The sequence below is a fragment of the Vulpes vulpes genome, chromosome 12 (assembly GCF_048418805.1).
Source record: "Vulpes vulpes isolate BD-2025 chromosome 12, VulVul3, whole genome shotgun sequence".
In the NCBI taxonomy this organism is placed as follows: domain Eukaryota; kingdom Metazoa; phylum Chordata; class Mammalia; order Carnivora; family Canidae; genus Vulpes; species Vulpes vulpes.
The window spans coordinates 171,632,541-171,652,561 of NC_132791.1; the positions used below are offsets into that span (position 1 = coordinate 171,632,541).

Here is a 20,021-nt window from a genome sequence, read left to right on the forward strand (position 1 = left end):
GCCAGAGAAAGCTCACCCCAGGATGCTGGCTCCGTTTTGTTCCCACCACAGCTCCCAACCTGGTTCTTGCTCATTCAACAAACACTGAGTCCTTGGGAAACCCCACACCCTGTAGATTAGTGTCCGGGGGCTGAGCTACAAAGTACTTACTATAGACTAGATGGCTTAAACCAACAGAAATTTATTCTCCCACGGTTCTGGAGGCCCAGAGCCCAAAGTCCAAGTGTTGGCAGGGGTGGTTCCCTCTGTCCCTCAGGGACAGCACAGCGCCTGCCTCTGTCTTAGGTGCTGGTGGCTGCTGGCCATCCCCTGCCCTCCTTGGCCTGGGGCTGCATCTCCTCACCTCTGCTCGGTGTTCAGTGACTTTCTTCCCTGTGCCTGTGTCTCAAATCTCTCTCTCCTCTCTCTGGTGAGGACACCAGTCACTGGATATTAAGGTGGGTTCTGAATTTAAGATGATCTTATCCTGAGATCCTAATTACATCTGCAAAGACCCTATTTCCAATTCAGGTCACATTCACAGGTACAGGGGCACCTGGCTGGCTCAGGTGGTTAAGCATCCAGCTCTTGGTTTCAGCTCAGGTTTTGATCTCAGGGTCGTGAGATTGAGCCCCACATTGGGCTCAGCACAGAGTCCGCTTCAGATTCTGTCTCTTTCTCTCTCTCCCTCTGCCCTTGCCCCACTCTTTCTCAAATAAATAAATAAATCTTTAAAAACAAAATTCACAGGTACAGGGGGTTTGGCCCTAGATCTTTTTGGCAGGTCATGATTCAACCTACTGACCATGTATTAGGTAAACAGGGCAGCCCATTCCACACTCAAGGGAGAGACAGCAGAAAGAGGCATTTATTACCAAAGAATGATAAAAGCTAGATTAGAGGAATAAACCAATACACTTTCTGGGGCTGGGAAGACTTCTCAGAGGAGGTGACATCAGAACTGGGTCTTGAAGGAAGCATAAGAGCTTTCCAAGAGCATGAGAAAAAGAGAGAGAGAGAGAGAGAGAGAGAGAGAGAGTTGTTATAAACCAAGCTGGTTGGTTAAAGCTGATCAATGCCCCTAAGGTCAGAATAGTGGTTCTCTTTGCCTGGGAGGGGGACAGAAGGAAGGGGCCTCAGGGGCTGTGACATTCTCCTTTTTGATCCTGCAGTGACAAGGGATGGTCACTTGATGAAAATGAGCCTTACACTTACAACCTGTGCAAGTTTATGTGTATCTCAATAAAAACATTTTTATATATTTATTTATAAAGATTTTATTTATTTATTCATGAGAGACACCAAAAGAGTGGGAGAGACATAGGCAGAGGGAGAAGCGGGCTCCCGGCAGGGACTCAATCCCAGGACCCCTGGATCATGCCCTGAGCCAAAGGCAGATGCTCAATCACTGAGCCACCCAGGCATCCCTCAATAAAAAAATATTTTTAAAAGGCTGCTCACTATGTTAACAGGTTGTCTCTGACTTGTTCTGCTTTCAGTGTTTTCTAAATATTCTTTACTGAGCACACCTTAGTTATACTAAAAAACAAAACTGAAAAACGAGGCTGTCAGCGTTCAGCAAGTGGACACTTTGGGAGAGGGCACATTGACTCACCCACCCCCCATGGAATCCAAGACAAATTCTCCTTAAACACCAATTCAATAGAGCACTCCCTCAACCCACAAGTATTTACTAAGTACCTACTATGGGTCAGTCACAATTCTATTCTAGGCTCTGTGGTTGAGGAGAGGACAGGTTCGTTCTCTATCAGGAGGTCACAGCTGAGCAGGTAAAAAAATAGATTATACACCTGTTAAAATGGCTAAAGTAAACACAACGGACAATACCCAGTACTGGAAAGGGTGTGGAGCAGCTGCTGGGAATGCAAAACAGTGCAGCCTCCTTGCTGGGCAGGCTGGCCAGAAAACAGATGGGCAGTTCCTTAGAAAGGTGCACAGAGGGCACCTGGGTGGTTCAGTGGTTGAGCATCTGCCTTGGGCTCAGGGTGTGATCCCAGGGTCCTGGGATCGAGTCCCACATCGGGCTCCCCACAGGGAGCCTGCTTCTCCCTCTGCCTGTGTCTCTGCCTCTCTGTGCATCTCTCATCAATCAATAATAAAATCTTAAAAAAAAAAAAAAAAAAGGACCCAGCACTGACTATAGGACCCAGCAATCCCACATCTAGGGATTGACCTGCGAGGAATGGCAACATGTGTCCATGCACAAATCTGCATGCAGCTTTATTCATAATCACTGAAAGAGGAAAAGACCCCAATGGCTTTCAACGCATGAAAGGATAAACCAACGTGCCCTCACCGAAGTGGCATTAATCGATCAGCAGAAGTAAACTGGTAGGAAAGACACCAAGGGTGAACCTCAACTGCATCATGCTAAGTGAGAGAGCCCAGAATCAAAACGCTACCACAGTGAGACTCCGCTGATGTGACATTCTGGAAGAGGTAAAATCACAAAGACAAGAGTCCACTGGTTGCCAGGGACTACAAAAAAGCACAAAGGAATTGTTTTACATTTGCTTGTAGTGAGATGACCCAACTATATGAATTTGCCAAGACTCGTATACTATATACACAAAAGAAAAAAAAACTATGTACGCAAAAGGGTGAATTTTACTGAGTACAAATCATACTTTACTTTAAAAGTAGATTCTAACAATACAGATGATAAGGCCAAGGGGGGGTGAGGGAGAATTAGTAATGAATGCAGGTTTGGGAGAAGAGGGTCAGGAAGGCTTCCTGAAAGCAGTGAGGCTAGTGAAAGGCGAGGGCCGTCAGCTGAGCAGGGACAGGACCGGGGAGAAGGCGGGTGGCAGACGGCAGAGCAGCGTGGATGATGCAGATGACACGCTCCGGGCAGGGTGCAGTTCTGCTGGAGTGAAGGGTGTACGTGCCCCGAAGGAAGGCAGGGCTTGGCTCACGCAGGCCTGCTGAGTCTCGCTAAGGTGTTTGGACACTGGCTGGGGGGCACTGGGGAGCTACAGAAGGTGTTAGGATGGGAGAGTGGTCTGGATGATTTCTGGCTTGGAAAACTCATTGTGCGAGGGTGGGTTGAGGGAGCCAGGCTGAGGGCGGGAAGACTGGTCAAGACATTCTCTCTCCATGGTTGTGCATTCTCGGCACAGACCTTCTGTCGCTCAGGTGCTAATCAGACGCTTGCCATGTGCCAGGCACTGTTACAGGAGCTGGGGACAGACCAAAAATCCCCGTGGCTCCTAGATTCTAATGGGGAAGACAGACCATAAACAAGGAAACGGCTTACCAAGGTCATCCCAGATGGCAATGAGCGCTGTGACAAAGCAGATGGGTATAATGGAGGAAGTGAGAGGGAAACTTAGGGCAGTCACAAAGGTGGCTCAGAGAAGGTGACATCTGAGCGTGACCTGAGGAGGAGGAGGAGCTGGCTCAGTGAGGATCTGGAGAAGGATCTTCTCAGGCAAGTGCAAAGGCCCCAAGAGGGGAACCCGACTGCTTTGGAGGGGTACACAGTGGAGGCTGAATCCCTAAAAGCCATGAAGTGGGGCACAGCTTCATCCTCCCAGGGGTCTTCCTGCTAGCAGAAGAGGGAGGGACTGAGCCTTCCCCTAAGAGTGGCTGCCTTTCATGCCCCTGCCCCACATCCTCCATATTTTGGGGCAACTATAATTTATGGACCCAAGTAGGGAGACAACAGCCTGGTTTTCCCCTTGGTTCTAAAGGTCACAGCTGTGGCCACCATAAACAGCGCCTGTGTTGACAAAATCAACGGAGACAGGGAGACGTAGGACACACCCGAGAAGGACAATCTGGATTTTCAAACTTAAAATTTTAAAAAGGCCGGAGCAAATCAACACACTTTGGTGACTCATCTGTTGTTGAACCCTCCCTGCCACTGTGGTCCTGCCCAGCTCTCTCCCGGGGTGTCACCTCCCTCAGCCATGCAGCCCAGTGTCCACAGCGGACATCGCTCACAGACTGAACCCCTGTATCAGATCTGAACCGAGCTGCCCAGCAGCCAGCCAGGCTACTGACATGTAAGGGACCACACTGTCCCTGGCAGGATGACCTTCTCCAACAGAGTTCCGTTAATTGGGTGGCTTGAAACAACTGAAATTGATTCTGTAATAGTTCAGGAGGCCAGAAGTCCCCAATCAAAGTGTCAGCAGGGTCAGTTCCTCCTGGAGGTTCCTCTCTCCCAGTGCCCGGTGGCTGCCAGCAGCCCTGTGTCCCTTGGCATGTAGATGCATCTCTCCGACCTGTGCCTGTATTGTCACATGGCCTCTCTGTGTCTCTCTGTGTCCTCTCTTCTTTTTATAAGGACACCAGTCACTGCATTTAGGACTCACTACAACCCACTATGACATCGTAACTTGATGGCATTGGCAAAAACCCTAGATCCAAATCTGGGAACATTTGAAGGTTCCTGGTGGACATAAATTGGGGGTGGACACAAGGTTCTTACAAGATGAAGAAAACTGGGCTTGCCACGGGCAATGGGAACTGTCAGAGAGCCCAGCTAGTAACTGGAAAGGTAACTGCCAGGGGTAAGGATGAGACCCCCCAGGACCCCACGTGCCTGGGTAATAATTAATGGTGGCTCAGCAGCCTTCTGAGGAGAGGGAGTCCATTCAAAAGCCAGCTGGCGGTTACTGTATTTTCCAAAGATACACCTGCCCATACCATCTGACCCTTAGAAACCATTATAGATAATTGATGTGCATTGTGGTTTTAAGCTCCTTGTTTTGGCAACAGATGATTGATATGAGGAGTTTGCTTTGTCAAGTGGGCTTGTAGGTTTGGGGCCAAGCAGAACTGTGCAGGACACCAGAAGACAGGAAGGGCCCTGCCATCTGAAGTTCTCCCTCTGTGCCCTCTCCTGGGGCCTCTTCTTCCTCCTCTCCTCTAAAATCTGAACAAGTATTTAAACGTCCACTTGAAGGGACACTGATCAGCCTGCCTTGGTGTGTGCGGGGGGCGTGTATTGCACTGCAGCTGTCCCCACTGTCAGGAAGCCCCTGATCTGTCCTCTCGCTGTTCCTTCTAGGTGACAAATTCTGTTTCACCCTACCGGACTCAGCTCATTGTGTGACAGGGAAGGACAAGACAAATTTTACACACATATTATTTAAACTAACACTGAAGAATTGCTTTAAAGGGACTCCTGGGTGGCTCAGTGGTTGAGCGCCTGCCTTTGGCTCAGGTCGTGATCCCAGTTTGGGGATCGAGTCCCACGTCAGGTTCCCTGTGAGGAGCCTGCTTCTCCCTCTGCCTGTGTCTCTGTCTCTCTCTCTCTGTGTCTCTCTTGAATAAATAAAATCTTTAAAAATACAAAAAAACAGAGAGATAAATAATTAATTTTAAAATAAATAACTAAAAAGACAATAGTGACATATATATAGATTTGCCATTGCTCTTAAACACATTAAAATTAAGATGTATAAATGACTGGAAAGAAACACAGATTGAAAGAGTTGTGATAAAACCAACACAGCAGAGCATTACAGGTGTCAGGATGCTGGCTGTCCAATTTGTTAAACTTTTCTGTGTGTTCTAAAATGTTCAAATTTTGGGTTAATAAAAAGAGCAAAATAGCAAATATGATGAGCCAGGTACAGTTCTAAACCTTACTGTCTGGTAACTTGTTCGGTCCTCAGGCCAACCTCAGAGCGAGGTTTGATTATTATCCCCATTTTATTCATGAGGAAGCTGGGCACGCAGAAGTTCAAATCATGCCAAAGGTAAGAAGGCAGGTAAGGGACGGATGTAATAGGGAAGCTAGCTAGTTAGCCCTGGCACCGAGCATACTTAGTGATTACAACACACCACCTCTCACTCACACAATGCCTTTACAATCAGAGGAATTATAATTCTATAATTAAAACATACTTACATTAAAGTTTTATGCCATTTTTTGTGGCTGCCCAGTGGAACCTGCCCTCCTATGTCTGGGCTATCCCCACTTATGAGGCTACGCCTTGCCAAGGTAGGAAGCCAGACCCTTGCTTTCCCAGACTCCCTAGCAGGTAGGGTCCAGATTTTCCCCCATCTGCCCCACCAGGCAGATGCACCAGCACCAGGCTTGTGTTCAGAAGCTGGCAGCAGAGAAGCAGGGGTCAGAGGGCACCTACCCAGCAAAGGTAGTAGCGTGGACACCGGTGTCCAGTAGCATCAGGACCAGAGGCTGCAGCATCAGAGGATCAGCTGCAAGGTCTCCACTGGACTCTCCAGTGCCAGGTTTTGCTTTGCTTCAGGTGGTATAGATTCTAGACCTGGATCTCCATCCTTCTGGAAAATATACAAGCCACTTAACATACTTCAGTAAACTCCTTGTTTTGGCCAACACTAGAATGGGTTCCTGGTCTACCTCCTACAACTGCTGGATATATTGTATCTTTAGGGTGATTCCTAACAGTATAAAGAAAAAGTGAGTTGACTTGAAAGACTGGAAAGAAGCTGTTGGCAAGTGCTGGGTAGAAAGGATAATATCCTGGGATACCTGGGTGGCTCAGTGGTTGAGTGTCTGACTTCAGCTCAGGTTGTGATCCTGGGGTCCTGGGATCCAGTCTCACATTGGGTTCCCCACAGGGAACCTGCTTCTCTCTTGGCCTATGTCTCTGCCTCTCTCTATGTCTCTCATGAATAATTAATAAAATCTAAAAAAAAAAAAAGGATAATATTCTATAATTTAAGGGGACATTGATGTGTATATGTATGTGCATACAAACTGTCTCCAGGGATCCCTGTGTGGCTCAATGGTTGAGTGTCTGCCTTTGGCTCAGGGCGTGATCCTGGAGTCCCAGGATCAAGTCCCATGTCAGGCTCCCTGCAGGGAGCCTGCTTCTCCATCTGCCTGTGTCTCTGCCTCTCTCTCTCTCTCTGTCTGTGTGTCTTTCATGAATAAATAAATAAAATCTTTAAAATAAATAATAAATAAATAAATTTTTAAAAATAAACTCTCCAAAAAATTACCAGGAAAGTGGCAACAGTGGCTATCCCTAGCAAGGAGTTTGGGTGGCTGGGGCTGAGGGCAGGAAACTTACATTAAACTTTTAGAATTCTGGGGTGCCTGGCTGGCTGAGTCGGTGGATCATGTGACTCTTGATCTCAGGGATATGATTTCAAGTCCCATGTTGGGTGTAAAGCTCACTTTAAAAACAAAGTCATTAGTCACTAATACTCAATGCCAATTTTAGAATTCTGTATCTGTACAAAGATTACCCGTCAAAAAAAAATACATAAATGAATTGATTAAAAGGACAAAAAAAGGAAATATGATTAAATATGAATCATGATCTCTGGGTGATTATTTTTCCACTTCTTTATATATTTCTGCATTTTCCAAATACCTTAGTAAATATCTTAACAATTAGAAAAAAAAAAAGGTACAGTGGAAAAGAACTGGAGCCCACAGAATGGGGCAGGATATTTGAAAATCATGTATTAGATAAGAGACTTGTATGTTGTATCTAGAATATAAAGGAATATTATGACTCAAAAAGACACATAAATCAGTTAAAAATGGGCAAAAAATCCAAATAGATTTTTTTTCCAAAGAAGATACACAAACAGCCAATAAAACACATGAAAAGATGCTCAACATCATTAGCCATCTGGGAAATGCAAAATGAAATCAAATGAGATACCACTTCACACACACCAGGGTGGCAAAAATAAAAAAGACAGTAACAAGGGCACTTGGCTGGCTCAGTCAGTAGAATGTGCGACTCTCAATCTCAGGGTCTTGAGTTCGAGTCCCATTTCTGGGGGTAGAGCTTACTTTTTTTTTTTTAAGATTTTATTTATTTATTCATGAGAGGCACATAGAGAGAGAGAGGCAGAGACACAGACAGAGGGAGAAGCAGGCTTCATGCAGGGAGCCCGATGTGGGACTCCATCCCGGGTCTCCAGGATCACACCTCAGGCTGAAGGCAGTACTAAACAGCTGAGCCATCAGGACTGCCCAGTAGAGCTTACTTTAAAAAAAAAAAAAAAAGAAAAAAGTAATCACAAGTGTTGACAAGGATGAGGGGAAAATGAGAACCCTCCTACCTTGCTGGTGGGAATGTAAAACAGGGCAGCTGCTTTGGAAAATAATATGGCAGTTCCTCAAAAGTTTAACCATAGGGTTACAATGAGTCAGCAATTCTACTCCCAGGTGTAGACCCCCGACAGCTGAAGACACACAAAAACGTGTGCGTGAATGTTAATATCAGCCTTATTTGTGATAGCCCAATGATGGAAACACAAGGCAGATGTTCATCAACTGATGGGTGGATAAACAAAATGGTGTCTGCACATACAACAGAATGTATTTAGCAATAAAAGAGGAATGAAGGACCAACATCCACTACACCACAGATGAACCTTGAAAACATCATGCTGAGAAGCCAGTCACAAAAGAGCACATAATGTATGGTCCTGTTTACATGAAACATCCAGAACAAACCAATCCATAGAGACAAAATAAGTGTGTGATTAGAGGTGGTTGGAGAAAAGAGGAAATGGGGAGTGAATACTTAAAGAGTGGGAGTTTCTGTTTGGGGTGGTACAAACATTCTAAAGTTGATTGTAGTCATGGTTTTCACAACTCTATGAATACACCAAAAACCACTGAATTGTATACTTTAAGTTAGAGAATGGTATGGTATGTGAATTGTACCTCAATAAAATTGTTTTAAAAAAGAAAAAAGAGGGGCAGCCCCGGTGGCCCAGCGGGTTAGCGTCGCCTTGGGCCCGGGGTGTGATCCTGGAGACCCGGGATCAGTCCCACATCAGGCTCCCTGCATGGATGCATGGAGCCTGCTTCTCCCTCTGCCTGTGTCTCTGCCTCTCTCTCTCTCTCTCTCTCTCTCTGTGTCTCATGAATAAATAAATAAAATCTTAAAAAAAAAACAAAAACAGGAGGGAAACGTTCAACAATGGTTTTCTTCTCTTAGGGTTCCTCTTTTCTGTCAGTTTTGGGTTGGTTTTGGGGTGTATATGTGTTGTTTCCAGGGCCTGGCACAAACTGGAGCCCAGCAAATGTTTATTGATTGAATGGATGGGTAGATGACAAAAGGATGGCCGGATGGATGGATGAATGGTGGTTGCTGGCTTCCAAAATGGCCCCCATGAGCCTCATCTCCTAGGATTTATGCCTCTGTGTTGCCTCCTCCAATACTGAACAAGAGTTGACTTTGACTGACAGCATCCTCTGGAAGGGATAGCGTGTGATGTGTGAGGCTAGGACATCAAGGGCACTGCAGCTTCTGCGCTGGTCCCTTGGGCTGCTCTCCTAGGAGGAAGCCAGCCACCACCATGCTGGACACTCAAGCAGCCCTCTGGAAAGGCTCTCCTGTGGAGAGGGACTGAGGACTCTCACCAATAGCCAGCACTGACTAGCCAGACATTCCTGAATTCCTTACCCTCCAAAATAAGATAATGAATTAATGTTGTTTGAACCATGAAGTTCTGGGGTCAGGGAGCAAGAGATTACTAATGGAGATTTATAAAGGGATGGAAGGATGGATGGGTGGGTGGACGGGAAATAGGAAGGAAGACGGATGGAATTTTTAATTTGGGTTTTTCTAGAGCTTTCTTTTTTCTTTAACTCACCCCCAAAGTAAAGGAGATACAACTAATCCAACATGATTCTCTTTCAAAACTCTCCATCTCAGCAGAGTTCAGGCTCAGCAAACATCCATGCACAGAAGATGCGAGGTCACTACACTTCCTACCACATTTCCTCTCCCTTGCCCAAAGTAGCACCAAGTGGAAACAACTGGGATCTCTTATATTATTTCAGAAAACATGTGAAAAAAAAGAAAGAAAGAAAGAAAACATGTGTAGAAGACTGGTATGTCTGTTATGTCTGTTCCAGGCCTGGGCTCCTGGTCCCAGGGTTCCCAAGACAGATCAGTCTTAGAACAAACTGCCAAGGAAGCAAGATAAGGTGGTGGGGTCACTGAAAGAGCAATGCTCTGCAGTGTAGACATCCAGTTCAAAGTGTAGCTCCCTTGCTTAGCAACTCAACTTTTCTGCGCTCCTACTCTTCATCCATAAAATAGAGCCAGTGTGACACACAGTGCTCTGTGTGTCTCTCATGAATTAATAAATAAAATCTTTAAAAATAAATAAATAGATAAATAAATAAAATAAAAACGCACTGTCTTCCTTTTTTATATAATCATTATTTTTTTAAAAAAAATTTTTATTTATTTATTCATGAGAGACACAGAGAGAGGCAGAGACACAGGCAGAGGAAGAAGCAGGCTCCATGCAGGGAGCCTGATGTGGGACTTGATCCCAGGTCTCCAGGATCACGTCCTGGGCTGACGGCAGCGCTAAACCGCTGAGCCATCAGAGCTGCCCAATAATCATTATTTTTTAAGATTTTATTTATTTATTGGGGAGAGGAGAGCACACATGCACATAAGTACATGCACAGGTAGGGGGAGGGGCAGAGAGAGAGGCAGAAGCAGACTCCCCGCTGAGCAGGGAGCCCAACACCGCGCTCCATCCCAGGACCTTGGGATCACAACTGAAGCCGAAGCAGATGCCTAACTGACCGAGCCACCCAGGTGCCCCTATAATCATTATTTTTAAAAATAAAAAGCTAATGGTAACTATTTTTTTTAATGACTACAATGTACCAGGTATTTCCTACATGTTATTATACTTAATCTTCACGGCATATTTTATTTAATGCCCCAGAACAGATACTAATGCCACTTTGGGGATGCCTACAAATATTGAAGACAGACCTGGTTTTGGCAATGCCAGGGAGAAGTGCCAGGAGTAGCAGTCTCTGTTAGTGAGCTCTGCCCAGAGGGTCATGCAAAAAGTCCTTCACTAAAGCCAACTTTAGTGAAATTCCTAAAGAATTGATTGAGAGCTGATTCCTTACGGGTTCTGGATGTGGATAAACTGTGAAGAGAAGTGCACTGCTTTGTGAATTTCCAAATCACCCACCACCTGGTATGAGATGAAAAGGAACAGAGAAGAGAAAATAGGAAAGGAATGAAGATGGGAAAAGAAGATAATGGGGAGGCAAGGATGGGGGCGGGGCATCCTAGAGGCTTCTCTGTCCCCTCCTGTCCCAGGTGGAGGTGGCAAAGCTAGAAGTGGGTCCCTAGGACCTGGGGTCCCTGGGTCAACCCCCAGGCATGGTTTCTAAGGACCAAAGTCCTCAGCCTGCCAGGTCTTGCCTTGACCTTCCTTCTGGAATCACCCTGAGCTGGCAGAAGCAGCTCCTCCCGGGTGGGGATGGGCTGGGGACCTGGACCAGGCAAGCTGGCCAGGCGGCACCCACATACCAGCTGGGCCTGCACCAGAGGTGGGACTGTCCTGGCCCTGCCAGGGAGCCCTGGCTGCGGGCCCAGGGACAGAGGTAATCTCATCTCCACAGCCACCGCCACTAACCGGAACCCTCCCGCTGTCTCTCCTCAAGATGAAAGTGCCAAACCACAGCTCCTTTCATCCCAGTCCAGAGCCCTCTTCCCTGTCCCTGTAAGTCCCTGTAATCATGCCTGTGGGCGGTCCTCAGCGACCCTCCCGGCTCTCCTCACGCGGCCCTAAACTGGACCTGGTCTTGGAGAATGGCATGATCAGGTCAAAGGAAAGAAGGAAAGAAGAGAGGGCTCCTCTTGGCCCATGCCCAGGCCAGCGTGTTGGTCAGGGTCCACGGTTTCCCCTCTGGTCCCGGTTCAGGTTCTCCCGGTTAGTCTGGGGCCTTACTTCCCGATTTTTGTTTTCAAGAGGTGAAGCCATGGACAGGGAAAGAGAGTCCCAGAGACCCGAAAAACGGGGAAAGAAGGGCAGCCCGGGTGGCTCAGCGGTCTAGCGCTGCCTTCAGCGCAGGGCGTGATCCCGGAGACGGGGGATCGAGTCCCACACGGGGCTCCCTGCATGGAGCCTGCTTCTCCCTCTGCCTGTGTCTCTGCCCTCTCTCTCTGTATTTCTCATGAATAAATAAATACAATCTTTAAAAAAGGGAGGGGGGAAAGGGGAGGCCCCCGGGGCCAGCTCCAAAGGGATGCTCCATGGAGGGGCCAGGCTGGTGTAGGGCCGGGGAAGTGGTGAGATTGCTCTTCTCATCCTACATTACAGCTGAGACACCAAAGCGCGGCGGGTGAGTGACACGCCCAACGTCACACCACTGGGAGACGGCAGGACCAGAATTTGAACCCACGATGTCTAGCTTCTGATTTCATATCTCCCTGTACGCAGAAGGGCCAGAGGGGCTTCCCCAATGCCTGTGTCCTATTTAAAACCTCAAGACTTAGGGCAGTTCCTCAAAAAAAATCAAACATAATTACCATATGATCTAGAAATTCCACTTCTAGGTATACACCCCAAAGAACTGAAAGCAGGGACTCATACAGATATTTGCACACCCCTGCGTGTAGCGGCATGACTCACAACAGCCAGGATGTCCCCTGATGGATAAGTGAATAAGCAAAATGTGGTCTAAACGTATAAATGGAATATTATTCAAACAGAAAAAGAATGGAAATTCTGACCCATGCTCCAACACGGATGAACCTTGAGGACACTATGCTAATTGAAATAAACCAGTCACAAAAAGACAAGTCCTGTGTGATTCCGCATGTAAGAGTCACATAGAGCGGTCAGATCCATAGCGAAGAAAGGTGAGTGGGGGCTGTAGGGGGCTGGGCCAGGGGTGGGCATTTGTGTTTAACGAGGACAGAGTCGCAGTCCTGCAGGCCGATGGTGGCGATGGTTGCACAACAGCGTGAGTACCCTTAATGCCACCGAGCTATACACGTACTCGTTAAAGATGGTTCATTTTATGTTATGCACAGTTTACCACCATAAAACAAATGATGGCCCAGGGCTTGGGCATAACTCTGGGGTGGGCACAGCCAGAGGCCACTGACGCCGCTGTCAGGGGCGGGAGGGGGGGGTGGTCGATGGAGGAAACAAACGTGATGTTCCTTGTCAACTGAGTTTGAGGGCTGAACCTGCTCCGGGTGGGAAGCCGGGCACTGCTGGGATGGGCGGAGGTGGGCAGCAGGTCGGGGTAGCTGTGACCAGGCTCCCTTGGCAGGGGCTGCGGGGAGGGGGACACACCCCGGGTGGCTCAGACCCGCTGCAGGCTCTGCCCAGGGGCGGGCAAGACCTCTGTACCAGGCTCTCTGCTTAGCACGATACATGTAGCATGGCCTTTATTTATTGCAACCTTTGGAAGTGTTATGGTTTGTGCCCATTGCATGGATGGGGAAACTGAGACCCAGGAGGCAAAGCAACCTGGCCAAGCACACCAGCTACCAGGTGGCAGAGCCAGGCCTGGAACCCACATTTCTCAACGCCCAACTTCTTCCCAGGCCACAGCTCCTCTGCTCACTTGGAGGACTCGTCTTTGAGGTGCCCAGGGCTAGGCTGGGGCTTCTACCCAGAGCCGGGGGCCTCACCTCCCTGGGCATCCTGAGGAGTCTGGCTGTGCAGGCAGGAGTCCTGAACTTGGGCCATGTCCTCCATGGAAGTTACTGGAAGCAGGTTCAGGCCAGGTGGAGCCCAAATGGGGGGTGGGCAGCCCCGGGGGCAGTGTTTTGAGTCAGGAACCCACTCACCCTGCACCCCTTCCACTCTCTGGGACTCAGGGGAGGGCCCGGGGGTGGGGGGTTTGGGGATGGAAGTCCAGGTGGAGACATGCCCTCAGCCCAGCCGGGCCAGCGCTTCCAGGAGAGACTCAGAGGCCTCCTGGGCCACTGCTGGGATGGCTGCCACCAGGGCCGCCACAGCTGCCTCCGCCCCAGGGAAAAGAGGAAGTGGTCAGAAGCAGCAAGAGAGAACGTTCAAAGAGGACGTGTCCCAACTCACACCATCCCCTCCCCTCGCGGGGAAAAGGGGCCGTAGAGCTGGCCCTGTAGTTCTGGGAACCTCCCACCCAGGGAGGTCAGGGAAGATAGAACCTGCCTTAACCCCACGGTGACCTCCTGCAGACGCTCTAGAAAATTCTGAGGGCCTCTGGGGGACAGTGGGAACCCCCAATCTAGTGGCCAGCACTCAGCAGGCTCAAAGCTCATGAGAAACGGAGGAGCCGGGCATCGTGGTGAAGAACGTGCCTCTGGAGTTGTGGGTTCAAATCCTGCCTCTGCTGCTTCTTAGCTCTGTGGTCAAGGCCAGGTCGCCGACCTTCTTTGGGCCCCAGTGTCCTCATCTGGAACGTGGTGGAGATAACAAAGTCCTTACCTCTCAAGACTGTGGTGAGAACTCGGCGAGGCGTGAGATGTCAAGTGCTAAATGCAATGTCTGCTGTGTAGACGACATTGATAGATGACAGCCAGGGGAGGCTGGGTGCAGGGCACCTCTAGAGAAAACCAGTCATGCAGCTGCCACAAATGGAGAGAGAAGCAGAAAAGTCTTAAGCACAAAAATGGTTGATCCCCATCTGTCCAGAGGTCTACCCTGAACCCTCTTCACAGCAGAGTCTAAAATCCTCAGACGCCTCGGGGGAGGCATGAAGGGTCCCATGGGGACAGTCTCGGGAGCTGAGCCAGAGCTCGGCCACCTTGCCCTCCAGGAGGATGTAGTTTTATCAGTCTGCTGCTACCACTGTCTTGAGGTGGCTCTGAAGAGTACCCGGGGCCACCCCAGCCTTACAGCACAATAGCTCTCTGCAGATCTTGCCTTGTGTCCTCAAGAAGCAGTCAGCAGGGCTGGGACCCGGGCGAGGTGCGCCAGGGGCCTAGGGGAGCCTGAGGGTGACTGCCTCCTTAAATCATGTGCCTCCTGAATCTTTTCTGGTAGGGTGCCCCGGGGCCCCTCACTCGCCTCACCCTTTCCAAACCTTGGCAACCAATTTCTGGTTCCAGCTCCTCCCTCTTTCAAACGGTACAACCACCTCCACGTTCAGACTACCCACCAAGAACCAAAGAGGACACATCTTTGAGAAGATTCTAGAAATGAAAGAAAGGAAGAGGGTAGCCCCGGTGGTGCAGCGGTTTAGTGCCGCCTGCAGCCTGGGGCGTGATCCTGGAGACCTGGGATCGAGTCCCGCAAGCGTCGGGCTCCCTGCATGGGGCCTGCTTCTCCCTCTGCCTGTGTCTCTGCCTCTCTCTTTCTGTGTCTCTATGAATAAATAAAATAAGAAATCTTAAAAAAAAAAAAAAAAAAAGGAAGAAACGGGAGCAATGTGTTGGGCAGGAGACGCCCTTATTTCTCAGAGCCCCTCATCTCACAGGATAACTCATTGCTTTAAGACTGAGACCATTGAGGATCCCTGGGTGGCGCAGTGGTTTGGCACTTGCCTTTGGCCCAGGGTGCGATCCTGGAGACCCGGGATCGAATCCCACGTCGGGCTCCCAGTGCATGGAGTCTGCTTCTCCCTCTGCCTTTATCTCTGCCTCTCTCTCTCACTGTGTGCCTATCATAAGTAAATAAAAAAAAAAAAGGACTGAGACCATCCTCTGCTTCCAGTTCAGTAACCTCTTTTCCAAAATCCCCCACCCCAAAGGAAGCCTTGGAAATGTAAATAGAAGCTCTTAGAGACTTGGTGCCAGAAGTTTACACCCATTTTGCATGACAAAAGACCAAGGGACAGTAATATTTTATTTTATTTTTTTTTAAAAGCTTGTCATTATCTTTTTTTTTTTTTAAGATTTTATTTATTCATGACAGACACAGAACAGAGAGAGAGAGAGGCAAAGACACAGGCAGAAGGAGAAGCAGGCTCCATGCAGGGAGCCTGACGTGGGACTCGATCCCGGGTCTTCAGGATCATGCCCCGGGCTGAAGGCAGTGCTAAACCGCTGAGCCACCCGGGCTGCCCGGGACAGTAATATTTTAGCAATTCACACAAGAGGAAACACAACTGGCCAATTTAAAAAGAAGATAGTCGATCTCACTATTCTTCAGAGAAATGAAAATGAAATGCTCTTTTTACATTTGAATCAAATAATTTGCTCTCCTACTTTATAAATTGCCTGCTACGTTTGTTCAAACCTGTAGCTCTCTGGGTGTATGTATGCTTATAGCCCATTTTCCCCAAAAAAATGGGATTTTTTTTTTTTTTTTTATCTAACAATATATTATGGACATCTTTCTAGGTCAGCAAATCCAGGAAACCTTATTGTCCTTGGTTTTGTCCCGTGTGGATGGAGCCCAGTTGAATTAAACATTGGCTCTACTAGTGGGTTGTTTACAGTTCTGTGTCTTTGTTTCTCTTATTAGCAATGCATTTTTCCATCTGTATCTTTGAACACTTGGGGGAGAATATTCACAGAAAAAAAAAAAACGATTTTCCATTTTTCCATTTTTCCATTTTAAATGCTGGATCGCATAATCAAAACATGTATGTATGTTTTGAAATTTGACAGAAATGTCAAATACTTTCCTGTTTGGATAACAATATCCATCTATTACTTTATTCTTTTTTAATTAAAAAGGTCACTTTGAGATTTGTTGAAGATTACAGAGATGGTAAAAAGCAGCTCAGATGGGATCAGGGAAGAGGCCCTTTGGCTGAGTTAGCTCTCTGTCCCCCAAATAAAGCCCCAAATCAGTTGCGCATGAACATGTAAATCAAGCCTATGCTTTGACTTCTGTTTCCTGCTGGGGAGCCCCATGTAAAAGCAACAGGCAGGAAGGCAGCTGGGCTGAGCTTCAGTGAGCACCCAGAGCCTGGAAGTCAACCCCACCTTACCCTCCTACCCTGGGCCCTCTCCTGCCATATCCAACCCTCAGAGCTTGGAGAGGTCACCTGCAGGAGGGACAGAGCCAGGCTGGGTCACTGGGAAGGGCTCAGTTTCCACCTCAGCTCTAATAGTGTCTCACCACATGACTTTAGACAAGTTGCTAAGACTCTCTGGTCCTCAGTGTTCCTAATCTATAAAATGGGTCCACTAAAACCTGCCTGGCTCACTAGATTGTGATGAGGAGCAGATGTGGGAAAGGATGTGAAAGTAACTGGTTTTCCTTCCTTCTGTTTTGGGTTTCCCAACAGGTCTACAGCTGGGGAGTAGGGGAGCCCAGTCTGGGGTTTTCTGACCACAAGTGCTTTCCCAGAAACAGTCTTCTTTGAAGTTATTGGTTTTTTGTTTGGTTTGGTTTGGTATCTGAACAGGTTATACATGGACATAATACAAAATTTAAAAGCTAAAAAATAAAAAAAAATTAAAAGCTCTAAAAGGGGGACACCTGGGTGGTTCAGGGGTTAAGCATCTGCCTTTGGCTCAGGGTGTGATCCCAGGATCCGGGATCAAGTCCCACATCGGGCTCCTTGGAGGAAGCCTGCTTCTCCCTCTGCCTGTGTCTCTGCCTCTCTCTCTCTCTCTCTCCCTGTGTCTTTCATGAATAAATAAAATCTTAAAAAAAAAAAAAAAAAAAAAAAAAAAAAAGCTCTAAAAGGGTAAGTGTGAGAAGCAAGTCTCTTTTCCACTCCTCATCCCTTCCCCCAGGTCCTTGCCCCAGAGGCAGCCTTTGTCCCCTCTTTCTTGGGTCTTCTGTCTGCGTGTTTTGTGTATTTCCACCTCTGCATCTTGCTTTAAAAAAAGAATCTTGCCAATGTGTATAGAAGCTTTCCCTCTCATCAGTGCTATGGAGCCTCCTTGTTTTTTTTTTTTTTTCATGCCTACTTTTTAGTTACAAGAGGAGGAACACGAACAACCATATTTTTAAACTTGGATTCACCAATTATTAATATATCCTTTCCTCCGTTTCTCTTTTTTTCTAAACTGTCCAAGAGCCCAGAGTTAGTTCAGCAGGTGTCTACTAAGGAGGACACTCTTCCACATAACCACAATTCAGTGATCACACTCAGGAGAGTCAACAGTGATACCACGCTATTAGCCAATATATAACCCACAATCAAACCTCCCCATGATGAAGTTTTAGGTGAGGTCCAGGGCCAACAACCAAGGAAGAATTCTTGAGACGTCTTTGGTGCAAAATGGTGGTTTTGGGGATCCCTGGGTGGCGCAGCGGTTGGGCGCCTACCTTTGGTCCAGGGCGCGATCCTGGAGACCGGGGATCGAGTCCCACATCGGGCTCCCTGCGTGGAGCCTGCTTCTCCCTCTGCCTGTGTCTCTGCCTCTCTCTCTCTCTCTCTCTGTGACTATCATAAATAAATAAAATTTTTTTTAAAAATGGTGGTTTTATTAAAGCCTGGGGACAGGACCTGTGGGCAGGAAGAGCAGCTGCCCTGGGCCTGTGAGGGGAGGCTGATTATATACCCAAGGGTTGGGGGAAGCAAGTAAAAAGGGAGATTTCAAAGGGATTTTCATATGCTAAGGAGGACTTACAAGATACTGGAGGCCTTGCCATCGTCTATTTATTTATTTATTTATAAGATTTTATTCATTTGTTCATGAGAGACAGAGAGAGAGAGGCACAGACACAGGCAGAGGGAGAAGCAGGCTCCATGCAGGGAGCCCGACGCGGGACTCGATCCCGGGTCTCCAGGATCACGCCCTGGGCTGAAGGCGGCGCTAAACCACTGCGCCACCCGGGCTGCCCTCACTTATCTGAGAGAGAACGAACGCTAGGGGGAGGGGCAGAGGGGGAGGAAGACGCAGACTCCGCACTGAGCCAGGACTCTGCCTCGGGGCTGGATCCCGGGACCCCGGGACCCCGGGACCACGGGATCACGGCCTGTGCCCTCAGCCCCAGGACTGGGAGGTCATGACCTGGGCAGAAGGCAGATCCCGAACCAACCGAGTCACCCAGGTGCCCCCGGAGCCCCTTTCTTACTCTCGGTTACAAGGACGTCCGTGCGCTCAGTACGCTCGGATTCAGAGGGAGGAGGGATTTGTTAAGCAAAGGTGTTTGATGGATGCTCGATGGATGTTATCAGGCCTGCCAAGCAAGAATGATCAATTTGCCCATTTCACAGATAAGGAAACAGGTTCGGGGAGGCTACGCAGCTCGTTCACTCGTCTGGATGGGGAACAGGCAGGCCTGCTTGCCATCACAGAAGCGCGCTATAGGTCTTATTCTCCGCCCCTCTGCGTGTTGGTAGCTGGGAGAGACAAAAACAAGTCCCACGTATTCGCTCTTAATCTAACAATTGTTAGCGCCCCACCCCACCCACCCCGGTCGCCTTAGGCGTCACCTCGGCTCCCGCCTAGGGCGCTCAGATCCCTCGAAAACTACCTTTCCCAAAATGCACAGCTCTCACGGACTCTTCGGCCTCTATGGACTACACCTCCCACAACGCAGTGCGCCCACCACCCGCCGACGCACTTCCGCTTCCGGGGCGGGCGTTTCCTGGGAGTGGCGGTCGGTCTGCGGTCTGCGGGCCGCGGGGCCGGAGGGGCCTCGTGGGGGGCGCGCGGCCCCGAGGCTGCGGTGGGAGCAAGCCCGGGAGACGCGGGGCCGGCCTGAGGCGGCGTCCACGTCCTCGGCCTGTTGGTGGCCGCAGCGCCCGAGGAGCCGTGGCTGAGACTCCAGGTCGGGAGGAGGAGGAGGAGGGAGCCCCTCGCCACCGCGCCGCCGGGCCGCCCGCCCCTGGGCCCGCGCTCCTGGGGGCCCCGCCTGCCCGAGCTGCCCGCGGCTCGTGCCGCGTCGGTCAGGCCCCGGGGCGCCTCCGGGTCTTAGGAGGGAACGTGAAGAAGCGTCCTCTTGGACTAAGGACACAGCGGCGACCGCCCCAGGCTACAGGACGGGAGGCCGCAGGTGATTCCGAAGGACGTTTTATCTTACCTGTTTTTTTTTTTTTAGAGGATTTTATTTTAAAGATTTTATTTATCTATTCACGAGACACAGAGGGAGAGAGGCAGAGACACAGGCAGAGGGAGAAGCAGGCTCCACGCAGGGAGCCCGACGCGGGACCCGATCCCGGGACTCCAGGGTCAGGCCCTGGGCTGCAGGCGGCGCCAGACCGCTGGGCACCTGGGCTGCCCCCTAGAAGGACATTTTAGAAGGTGGGGGAGGCCTCTGAGGGGCTGTCCAGCGTAAACATCACGCCCCCGAGACGCGGTCCTGATCCTGGTTACCCCCTACAGGGCACCCCACTTTTGCCGTCCATACGGGGCGCCTGGGGGGCTCAGGCAGTTAAGCATCTGGCGTTGGCTCAGGTCATGATCCCAGGGTCCTGGGATGGAGCCTCA

General features: G+C 49.2%; 1 protein-coding gene across 4 annotated transcripts in view; it reads right to left on the reverse strand.

The window, feature by feature from the left end:
• Positions 1-19,165, reverse strand: part of PLCG2 (phospholipase C gamma 2) — a 174,614-nt gene extending 155,449 nt beyond the window's left edge. The window contains exons 1-4 of one of the 4 annotated variants that reach the window (XM_072731456.1): positions 19,066-19,139; positions 15,225-15,340; positions 14,167-14,306; positions 6,102-6,258 (exon numbers count right to left, since the gene is read on the reverse strand). The gene's annotated coding sequence lies outside the window, so the exon portion shown is untranslated. Of the gene's footprint in view, positions 1-6,101; positions 6,259-14,166; positions 14,307-15,224; positions 15,341-19,065 lie in introns of all 4 variants that reach the window. The other 3 variants (XM_072731458.1, XM_072731457.1, XM_072731455.1) reach the window with 3 other exon arrangements.
• Between the last annotated feature and the right edge of the window lie 856 nt (positions 19,166-20,021).